We start from the raw sequence: 12,367 nt of genomic DNA, 5'->3' as shown, positions 1-12,367 counted from the left end.
TGTCACCCCCCCAGAATGAGCAATATAATTTTATCTTGTGTCCACATTGATCCATAACTGAGAGGGATACAGATAGATATACCATTTTCTCATACAATTCACTTTCTCTAACTCTTAGAATAAGCCAGGCCACCATATCTCAGATAACACCAGGCATTCTATACTGCAGGAATATTTTCTCATACTTATTTACCAGCATTCTTCAGTAAACCAAGAAATTCCTTGGATGTAGGCGGAGTTCCAGAGTTCAACTAAGTGCTTAGCAAGCCTGCTTTCCAGAGTTCTGTAAAAATGCCAAAGCGCTCACTGAAATGGATTCCTATCTAAGAAGCACCTAAGAAGCAAACCATCATATTGAGATTCATGGCTGGGCTAACATTCATTTCATTAATATCTTTAGATGGCTCAGAAAAATTTCCTGGAATTATTCAAAGCCTGCAAAGATGGGAATTTGTTCAGAGATGACTCCCCCACTGTTTTCCCTCAGGTAATTTTAACTTAGAAATAAAAATAGGATCTTAAAATTAGATTTCTCACTGAGATAAGCAGTGGCTTGGGAAATGAGGGGTTGCTTAGAGCTGGCAGTCTAATTCTGCAGTATTTTCCTGAGTGGTTTCATCAAAATGGAATATTTTCTTTTTTGTAATGACTGGCCAAAAACTAGTCCCCCTCCACCATTGTCTGGATTCTGGTAGATTCCACATTATCCCATTAGCCATGGAAAACATTCACAAAGTCTTCCCAGTTGTGATTGTCTTTTAATGTACTATTCCCTTCCTCTCACATTCAAGGTGAGCAAGTTTGATGAGAATTGGAATCCAATTAATCTTTCAACAGGATGCCTACATACATACGCCATCTTCCAACAATGGAAGTTTTATCCCTAGAGACATCACTGGCATTAAACCTGAGTAAAGATCACATTTACAAGAGGAATAAGCATGAAAATTACTCATAAATATCATCCTATAGTTATGCCACATTTCCTCCTATAACTGGTATGTGATAATGGCTTTTCTTCCTATATAAGCCTAAAATGATCTCATATTAGGAGTCTAAAAGCATAAATTCCTCAAAAGAAGGGATTTCTGATCAAAGTCAAGGATTTAATTTTACAAAACGAACGAACAAAATAGTTGTAACTGAATGAAAATTAAGGCCTCCAAAAGTGGCCTTAAAACTAAAAGAACAAAAGAGAGTATTATACGTAAATTAGTTATGAACATGGTAGAAGTAAGGATGGTGTTGAAAAAAATAGAACAATATTAAAAGTCATAGTGAATGTTGGTGTAAACTAGGTTTAGTTATATTTCCATTTCCTTTATCTCATGCCTTTTAACTTCTTCTTCATGCTTTTTGTCACTTCTTTACTGTGCTCTGCATAACATTGCTTTTCCAAGCGGGAATATTCTGCTCATTATGTATGGAGGAAGGTGTTGATGTAGACAGAATTAACTACCTGCCTCCTATCCTTTAACCTTCTTGGCATCACCTAGACTTGATTTCATTTTAAATCAATTGGATTAATTAAGTTTGCTTTTTAATTTAAATTTTTTAAAAAGTTCTTTAACTCGTTTTGTGTGCTTATAATTTATTATTGTAATTATATATTTCAGTGTTCTGTCCCACTGAGTTCTCTTTATTTATTGTGAGTGAATTTTATTTAATTTTCACCCAGAGAGAGAAAGAGCATGCCTGTTTGCATCTGGCATGTGTTGCTGCTTACTAGGCAATGCAAACTCTCTTCCCTTCCAGCTGTCACAAGGAAGTATGAAGATTAGTGGGCTCCCTAATTGTGTTCTACTATTGGTAACTGTCCCATATAAAAACAATTTGGTGGTTAATATCTATAGTCTAATTACCAATCTGCTGACCAAGCAGCATTGTTTTCTTTCTTGAACTGCAATATTTTTTATTTTATTTTTTGTTTACATTTATACCCCGCCCTTCTCCGAAGACTCAGGGCGGCTTACAATGTATAGGGCAATAGTCTCATTCTATTTGTATATATTTACAAAGTCAACTTATTGCCCCCCCCAACAATCTGGGTCCTCATTTTACCTACCTTATAAAGGATGGAAGGCTGAGTCAACCTTGGGCCAGGCTCGAACCTGCAGTAATTGCAGGCTTTGTGTTCTTAATAACAGGCCTTACCAGGCAGAGCTAAACCGGCCCATATTGATCTATATTTCTCCTATGTCTTCCATTCATCACACCACTGGCATTAGATCAGAAATGCACAAATGTGGTTCCTTGAGAACCACAGTTTTTACAGTCTGTCCAAAACTATCTACAAAATTGCAATGGAAACAGAAAAGGAAAATATTAAATATACATGAAAAAACAGATGCACTTGATAAAACTAAGTTGTGTTAACTTAAACCCAGCTGTTTATCCCAGTTAAATGTTGAATATGATCCCCAGTGCACAGGTGAAAGTCCAAATGTATCTATAAGATCAATAAATCACTTTCTTGTACTTACCGTTTCTTTGATTAAGACAAGTAAATGGGGTTGCTGTTGTAGGATTTACATGTAAACTGCCTGTGAAATATTTCTGGCATCAATGTTCTGCATTCTTCTATATGTCTACTCATATGTAAAGCCCACCAAATTCAGTAAAGCTTCTTTTCAGACAAGACAACATGGGGATTAGAATCTAAATTCTATAAATCAGTCAGTATGCAGATACAACATCAAACCACAGATAAGTGGCAACAAAAGGCAATTTACTATACAGTGACATGGATGTTAGAAGGATACATGGAAAGATCCATCTGAGAACATGGAATTGACACTCTTGATCCTCACCTTTGCTATCAATTGACACTTTCAGATGTTACTATAATTATTCAGTGTTTGTAGAGTACTATCAATATATTCGGCACTTTTATATAAAAACAAGCACAGACTCTCTCCGCCACTCACTCCCTGCCCTTATGAAGAAAAGGCTTACCAAAACAGAAGGAGAGAGGAGGAACAAGATGAGCAAGTGCAGCTAAATATGTTTTCTTGCACTTCACTTTATCTAGAATTATATTAAAGCAGAATAATGAACAGTGAATATACCCTTCTGGCAAACAGAGACAGAGATTGCTTATGCAGCCCTTTTGTCATCTTTCCAGACATCCTTCTATGCATATCCCAACTTCCTGATCAAGCCCAAATTCACGGGGGGGGGGGCAGCTTGTTTGATACCAATAGGGACTTGCAGAAAAGACAGAGAGAGACATAAATGTTCCATTTGGAAGTTACTTGCCAAACCAGTGGTCAAGGTTCACAGATTCTTTCCAGTGAACCTGGCTTGTTTCAAGTGAACTGAGGCAATCAATAGGTTTGGATGGAAACTCTGTGGTTTTGCAAAAACCTGACCTTTCATCAGGGGGAAAAAAATCCAAGTTGTTTATGAAGAGTTTAGTCTTCAGTCCTGTGGTTCGTTTGATCAGAAACATCAAAGCAATTCTCAAGTGACCAGGAGCTTTAAAGTAGTTCACACAAAACTACTGTAACCCAATGGCTGGGCCTTCCTAAGGAAACATCTGCTTTTTCTCTGGCCATTGTAACCCTCACTACATCCAAGGACTGTTTCATATTCAATATATAGTACTCCATTGGGTTATCTAAATATAAAATCTAATTCTATTGATGGGCTGTAGAACAAGTGAAATTCCAGATGCTTTTGAATTAAAACTCCAGTCAACAAGTCAACCCTCACTCTTTAACTCTGTCTGCTTTTTAATAAGCTAAAAAAGTAGCAGTCCAGGAAGTGACTCTCGGCATGCACTGAGGAGTTGAGTAGGGGAATAAGCCTTGATTGCATTGGTGCTTATCTAAGAACCAGAAAAAAACTTTATTCCAGTCTAAGGACTTGTCTGGACTGCTCATCTGGCTGACCATCAGAATGGGCAAAAATAATTGATTTAATCCTCTATTAATCTCCACTCACCTGACCTTCAAAGTGATATCAATTCACATTTTTCTACTTCATTTACAAAGCACACCTTTCTACTATACTGTCTTAAGAATTTCTGTTCATTTCAACTAGATTGCTTCAATTTGTTACATGCTAATCTTAGGAGTTCGTTGGCTACTTTGTGTAGGAAGAGCTGTCTGTTAAACTGAGCTAGTGCTTATTTTATTTATTTATTATTTACTTTATTTATATAACCATATAAATATAACCATATAACCAGCAGAACACTAGGTGGTGAACAAAGCAAAAAATATGATATCTGGAAATCATTTTTGCGTTCAAATAAAGAAACAAAGGAAGCCCCAAGCAAGCATGATCATAACGTAATTTTTAATTGCACATATTAAATAAAGATCTTTTTACCACAGAATTGGAATAGAAAAAAAGAAATGCTTCTCTCCAGAATGCAAAAATGAAAACAACATATTGAAAGACTTGCAAATATGCCAAATATGCATACTAATGATGTATTCCAGTTTGTTAAATAGGCAAAAATTATCAATTGGTTCAGAAAATTGCAGGTACAAATAATTTGTGTTTGGTTTGTTGTTTTCTCTTGCTTTTCAGAGTTAGGATGGAATTTGCAGTGCAACTGAATCACTGCTTCATCTCTCACCTCACATAAACTTTATTTCTAATTAGTTTGAACTCTAGGAGAATCAAAGACTCTATAAACATTCAGATTTCATACTGTGAATATCACTTCAAATTTATCTCTAACACATTATGATATTTCTGTTAAATATTATCAAGATTTATTGCAAGTTGCATCAAAAGAAGTAATTATACCAGAATTTGATAGCCTAAAAACAATAAAAGAAACAAATCACAGAAAGGTATACCAAAAGGCAAAATAACATCATTATGGAATTGAAACCTGTTTAATTATAAGATTGAAAAGGATAAGACTTATAGTATGAAGCAGAATAATTCAGAATTTGGAATATAATTGTTAAGGTGGCCAACTTTTTTACAATGAGAAGAAGGATACAAATAAATTGAAGAAAAAAAAATCATAAATAAAAGAAACATTTTATTCATTGCAACAATAATAGAGAATATACTGTAATACGATAAATGCATAATAAAAACATTTGTAACAATAACATTGTAATTATGCTTATATGCCTATTAATTATTATTTAAATGAGTACTTTTCCATTGAATGAATATTTTTTGTCAATGTATCATCGTAATAGCTGCTCCGCAACTGCAATGCAAAATTCTCCGCTGCAAATATTGCAGAAAACAATGTTATCCTTCTTTGATATGAGGAATGGAAATTCCTTATTCAATTTATCTTTGAAATGGCATTTCCTCTTTTTTGATTTTTCCATCCCTAAATCAAATTAAAAATTAAAAATTAAATATAGAACTACACAAACGATGCAAGCACATTCATTATGAATAAATAAAATTAATTATTAAAATTGAAACAATAACATAAGTGAATAAACTTGTAAATAAAATTATATATATTTGGAAATTATTAAATAAACAATGAATTAATAAAATGTGAATTATTGTGCTCACCTGTGTATGATTGAATATTCACTGATAAAGAATTGAGTCTAATGCATGCATGTGTGCCATGTTTCGGTAAGAAGTAAACAAAGCCACTTGCGCACGGTGCACTCTCTCAAAACAATTTTCCTGTGTGGAGCGCATGCGTCTCATAATCATGTCTCGCCGCACTGTACCGAGCCTTGATGAATCATCATGTCAAATACAAATATGCCATATCACACACAACGGATCAGATCAGCATAGATTTACAGATTAGTCTTCAAATATCAAAAAGGAGGACATATAGGAGGACACTTTTCAAGAGAGGACAGAACTTACAAAAGAAGGACTGTCCTTCCTAAAGGAAGACGAATGGTCACCTTAATAATTGTGTACTGATGATGAGGATATAATTGCTAAAAATATATGAACTTTTAAAACAGAGGAAGAATAAGTTAAATAAGGTATGATAAAGTCAGTTTAGATGTTTGATTATAATATACAGTGGATCAATAGGACAATAAGTGGTTAAAAGGATTGAAATTTTCATTGTGTTATGATTTCAAAGAGAATTTTTATAAAATGATGTATTGTTGGTAAAGATACCAGAGAAATTGCCTAGAATATATATTGGAAATGTGAACAACATGAAAGGACATTTTTATCATGCTTGGGGGACATATGAAAAAGCTTTAAAAATGTAGGTCCAAATATATAGTGGTTACAGAGAATTTTAAAGTTCAATATTCAATTGAAGCCAGAACATTTCCTTTTAGGATTAGTGGATAAATAGATTTTAAAAAGCCATTGGAGATTGCTTCAATGTATGGCCACAGCAGTGAGATTATGCACAAGGATGGAAAGATTTGACGTTACCAACTATGGAGGAATGGTGGGTAAAGTTCACAGAATATTAAATTAACCACTTTGATTAGAGAAAAGATATTATCTACATTGTGAGCTGGAACTTTTTTACATAAAAGTGAAAAGTAATGATCTTGTAACTTATCATTTGGTAATTAGGATAGATATAGTAGAAAGAGCAATATGACATCACTTTAAAGAGAAAGGTCAAATATATATGTGTACTTATAACTGCTGTGAAAAAATATCAGAAGCCACTTCTTTACTGTCTATTTTTCCCTTGGCTTTTTTCCTTTCAGATATTGATTTTTTTCTTTCTTATATTCTATCAGTTTGAGTTGGCTTTTATTTTCTTGTTAAAATATTTTAATAATAATAAAGAAACTTATTTAATTATAAGTTATAGGGCACTAGATCTCTCTCCCCCTTCTTTCCATCTGTCTGTCTCTCCCAACTTCAAAAAAAAAACCTAATCCAATTTGACATTCCCCCCCACCATTTTTAGTCTGCACAATGTATGTTCTAGCAAAAAAAAAAAAAAGTTAGTGTTTTGAAAACATTCTTCAATAAATTAAATAATATATTTAAAGCGTGGGGTCCAAATGAGATAATATCATCAGTATTTATTTTGAAACACTTGCAAGAAACCCACCAAGCTCAGAGAGCACCACAGTTCAACTCTGAGCTACAAATAATCTCTTCTATCAATATATTTAAAAACAAACAAGATACCATATTTCATGCCTTTTGTGAAGGATTCTACTCATTTATGGATCAATAAATAAACTATTTTATTCAATTAAATATTAATCTGAGATGCTGAATTTATAATTTAAAAAATCTGATATTCAGTTTTTGCTATTCACAAGGTTTCTTGTACATTCACCTGCTGTTGTAGTTTTACAATAACTCTTATTCCAAAAGCAAATTAATGTAATTTTCCTGATATTCTTCTTTCATGACATATATTTCTGTAAAGTAGCCCTTTTGTACTTAAAATTACATGATGCAACTCCTTTTTGAAAAATAATGTTGGAATTACTTGCATTTTCTTTGTAGGAATATTTAAAGATTCATGTTACGTATTTCTTTGGACCCATCTTGAAATCAGTGGGCAGATGCTGCCTGAAGAAAAGTAGAAAAAGCAAATCCTACTTGGAACCTCAAGAATCCCTTGGAAGCCCATTGTAGATTAATTTGATACCCCTAATTTAGTGATTTCCCCCATGGTAAATATGCCTTTTACCACCATAATTTGTCCAGTCCTGGTTTAAATCTGCTTATGTATTATTGATTTATTTGATCCATCTTTTGTTCAGCAGCTCAAGGTTTCATTTCCTGTGCTCTCTCTTTTTCCCACTTTTCCTCACAATAATCCTGTGAAAAAGTTGGGATGAGAGTTACTACCCAGAGTAATCCAGTGAATTAGTGTATATTTGGGTCTCAGCAGTACCTTTTAACCATTATGCCAAATTGGTTAATTAGAACTTTCAATGAAAGATTATCCATTACAACCAGTGGTGAAATTCATTTTTTTTTTACTACCAGTTCTGTGGCTTGGTGGGCGTGGTGTGGCTTGGTGGACATGGCTTGGTGGGTGTGGCAGGGGAAGGATACTGCAAAATTTCCATTCCTACCCCACTCCTAGGGGAAGAATATTGCAAAATCTCTATTCCCACCCTACTCTGGGGCCAGCCAGTGGTATTTGCTGATTCTCCAAACTACTCAAAATTTCTGCTACTGGTTCTCCGAACTGCTCAAAATTTCCGCTACCAGTTCTCCAGAGCCTGTCAGAACCTGCTAGATTTCACCCCTGATTACAACTGATGGGTAAACATGTTAGTATGTAGAAGTTATATTTAGTAGCTTTCAACATTGAAGATGCAGTGAAGACACTGAACTTCTAATGTTTCTAGAATAATCATATCTTTATTAAAAATTAATTTTGATCTCTGATACAAAAGAAGGCACACATAATATTTAAAATCAATGTCAAAGCAAGTATTAGCTGTATATTCAATGAAAAAGCAAAGATAAGAAGATGCAAATGAAAAATATTTAGATTACAAATTGTTTGCATTTATATAAACAGCATGATAAATTTCATTTACTGGTATATGACTCAATTGTATTTGGCATACATTTTTCTCATTAAGCAGTCTTTTCCAGTATACCCTCTTAGGCCTGTCTTTCCAATCATTACTAATAAATGCCAAGCTTTAACAAATATCTCTGTAAAGTTATAGAATAAGATGCAAAGAAAGTCAAAACATGTTGGCTTATATTAGTATTTAGGCTTAAGCCTCTTGTTATTTTAGCAAAACTGTAGAAAAGAAAAATCAATTCTGTATGTCAATACCCTTGTTTTAATTAACCCTCTTCACTCCAGTTATTGATCAGATATAACTTTTAGTTATAGTTGTAAAGACCTGTGTCAATAGCTTCAAGTGAGAACATTAGCTGGTCTCTCAATGCTTTGGCTCATGTCAGAATTCTTCAAAAAAGAATAATTGCTCTTGATGGTTTTATCAGGAAAGGTTTGGATTGAGGAATTAGAGCTTCAATATCAATATGAAGGATTCCTTTGAGAACATTAGGTCTTTATCGCAAGGCTGTAAATGTTCTGGCCTGCTGTAATGCTGATAAGGTTGTATTTGAAGAAAATGGGGATGGCACAACACAGACAAACTGAATTATATTCAGAGAAGTGCAACTAGGATAATGACAAATAGGAAAAAAATTGAATGATATTAAAGTGATTTTTAGTCAGAAGAAGAGAAGTCTGATAAAAACATTCTTCAAATATCTTATAGGCTGTCATCCTGGGGAAAGGAAGATTTAATCTTCCTCCTCTATTAGGCAGAACTAAAACTGAATGATCCTCTCTGGATGATGCATTTAACTAAAAAATTTGGATAAACTTCCTGATGGTATACACTGTCTCAAAATGGAAACAAGTGCCTTGTATTCTGTTTCCCTGGAGGTATCCCAGAAAACTATGATCTGTGCTTCTGTTAGGATGTTAAAGCTATATCCTGCAATAAATGTTGAATTCATCTGAGGATGAGCTAGATGTATTCTAAGTTCTTTTCGAAGTCGTTTATTTAATGATTCTAATACTTGCACATATTTACATTGCTTGGATCAATTTTAGCATATCTGAATTGGTTTAATTCGGTGGCTTGTTTAGTCTTGGCTAACAGTAAGATTGTTCAGTTTCTTAACTGGCAAAGATATTTGAGAGGTTACACCTAACCAAAATAAAGCTGCAGGCAATTTGTTACACCTCTTGTCAGTCTTTCTAGATTTATTGCAACTCAAGGTAGAGAAACAGACACCAAGATTAAGCTGGGGATTAGCATTTCTTATGTAGTCAGATTTGACCTTAATAGGAACAGCATCATGTTGTGGTTCTTCTTGCCTCTGAAAAATACATTTAAATTCCAGAATCTAATGTACTTTTTTCACATATACAAGAGTGGCCAAAATTGTGGAAACCTTTTGGGAAAAGTATATTTTCTAAAACTAGCTAATAGCACCATCTTTTTTTGGAGTAGTACCGTAAAATTATATATCATTGGAAAGATAATTTAATCAAGAATGTAATACAATAACTTTTATGAAGGTTTGCTATTAGAATAGCAGTAACAGTATAAAGAAGAAAAGTGAAACATGTAGAAAAAATGAGATATACAAAAATTATCACATCAGTTAATCCTTAGTTGGGTAATCTTTAGCATGAATTACGGCCTTACAGTGTCTTCCCATGGAGTGAACCAAGTCTTTTAGTTCTGCAGCTGTTATAATGTGAAACCAAGATTCACATTAATAGATTGCTTCTATTAACTGAGTTTTATTGCTGGGTTGCTTCTGACTATTTCTTTAGTTGGTTCCATAGATTTTCAATTCAGTTAAGATCTGGGCTATTCCCAGACCATTCCAGCAATAGAATATGATTACCTTGAAACTCCCCCCAAAAGGTGGTGTTATTAGCTATCAAACCTCAAAAATATACTTTTCCCAAAAGGTTTCCACAATTTTGGCCACTACTGTACATTACATTATCACTGGAAAACCAGGACTGAAATTATGAGCTACTAAGTCTCCTGATTATCATTTTAACTCTCCTGTCCAAGAATAAAACATACCAGGATAAGCTTAAAGCAGTGAGGGACTGTTCTCTAAGTGTGAACATCTTTCTCTTCCTTTCTTTTCTTTCCCTTCTCTGCACAATCCTGCATTCTTGTGATATTTCTCTCTGGCTGCTCTTTGGAGTAAAGTGGAAACATAAACAGAGAAGTGTCTTACACTGTGATTAATGAATGTGTCAGAATACATGAAACAGCCAAAGCAACAGATTCAAGCCTGTTGAGAACATGAAAGAAGATGAGAAAGAATGTCTCTTCATTGCCAACTTCATCAAACACTCTGATAGCACCAGAAAAACCAGTGAGGCAAATGGCGATAGCATGCTGGTATTCACGCCTGAAGTGAGATAAAGGGTCAGAAAGAAATGGGACACTTCTGTACCCTAATGGTGTCACATTAGCAAATACATGAATAAAAAGACAGCATGGATGAAGATGAATACCCTTTGTTAAGGCTCCTAGACATCTCATCTTTGGACCAGTAATTGTACTCGGAATGGTATTTGGAGAGCAAGGAAAATTTTGGCAGGAAGTTGTTTTCCCTCCCACATAAAAATCCTCTTAAAAAGGGATCAGGAAATGCATTTATCATTTGTCCTGGATGTATATGTGATATCCATGCAATACTGCATCTTTTTACCAGATGTAATAACTTTCACATAGTCGCCAAACATTGTAATAATTCGGTTCTTTACATTAAGAAATTTGTCATGATGAAAGTAGCCCTGAAGTGGGTTTTAAAACTGGATGAAACAGAGACAATAGTAATACCCTGAGTGGTTTCATAAATCATTCCAGTCTCATTGAAACTGACCTGACCTGTACTGCAACATTGAGGGCAGAGCCTCAAGGGAACACATGTCCTGTCCTTCTGGTGTGGCTCATACTTTTCAGCATATTTAATGCCATTACTAAAATCAGACCATCAACATAAGGACACAGATGCGTGTCAGTGCATAGATTATCTAGATAGAACATCCTTTTATGGCAAACCTCTTATTTAATGATTATAGGCCTTTGGTTTCACTACCCGTTTCTGTCACAAATACAGATTTTAAACTATAAATCAGTGTTTCTCAATCTCAGTGACAACACACTGATCAGGGAATTCTGGAAGTTGAAGTCCACAGGTGTTAAGGTCACTAAGGTTGAACAACATTTTTCCTGGGTTTGCATGTTTCAAGCACTTGTCCTTGACAAAAGCTCCAAAAATATGATACTTTTAAGATTTTTTTAATCACCTTTATTTTTTTATTTTTTAAATAAATAACTCAAAGTGGCAAACATACCTAATACCCCTTCATCCTCTTATTTTTCCCAACACCTTGTGAGGTTTGGTGAGCTGAAAGAGAATGACTGGCCCAAAGTCATCAGGTGGATTTCATACTTAAGGCAGGAGCAGAACTCATGGTCTCCTAGATTCTAGCCTAGTGCCTTAACCACTAGATCAAACTACATCTGATGTTCAAATGAACAGTGTAGAGCTTTCACATATTTGCTTGGTCTTTTTATTTCTTGTAAATATTAAAGGTAATAATTATGTTGGATCAAGCAGCTGCCATACTTACAGAAGGTCTATGTGTTGCTGGTCATGTGTATTCCAGTCTAGGGGACATTCATTATGTAATGAAGAAACTAGTTTTAAAATTAAAGAACTCCTGGTTCACTATCTTGCCTTCCTTCAGGTACATTGGAAGGTATTTGCAACCCCAAAATCCATGCCTTATCTTTTTCCCTTTTCCTGAGGCCTCTTCTCATGATTTATCCGCATTATTATTTATATAATAATGTATGCTTGCATTTACTGGGCATGAACAGAAACCTGAAATTGCAGTGAGGTGTCTTGATTACTTTGCAGTTGAAATAGACTTGCAATG

At 34.4% G+C, this 12,367-nt stretch overlaps 1 long non-coding RNA gene across 1 annotated transcript in view; it reads left to right on the top strand.

Moving 5' to 3' along the window:
• The window catches only part of LOC131200195 (uncharacterized), a 264,378-nt gene that overhangs the window by 105,984 nt on the left and 146,027 nt on the right, over positions 1–12,367 (top strand). The window contains exon 2 of the long non-coding RNA XR_009155538.1: positions 401–487. This is a non-coding gene — a long non-coding RNA (uncharacterized LOC131200195). The remainder of the gene's footprint in view (positions 1–400; positions 488–12,367) is intronic.

Source organism: Ahaetulla prasina, chromosome 5 (assembly GCF_028640845.1).
Source record: "Ahaetulla prasina isolate Xishuangbanna chromosome 5, ASM2864084v1, whole genome shotgun sequence".
In the NCBI taxonomy this organism is placed as follows: Eukaryota; Metazoa; Chordata; class Lepidosauria; order Squamata; family Colubridae; genus Ahaetulla; species Ahaetulla prasina.
The sequence above is the reverse complement of the archived record's forward strand: the minus strand, read 5'-3'. Positions and strand labels throughout refer to the sequence as shown.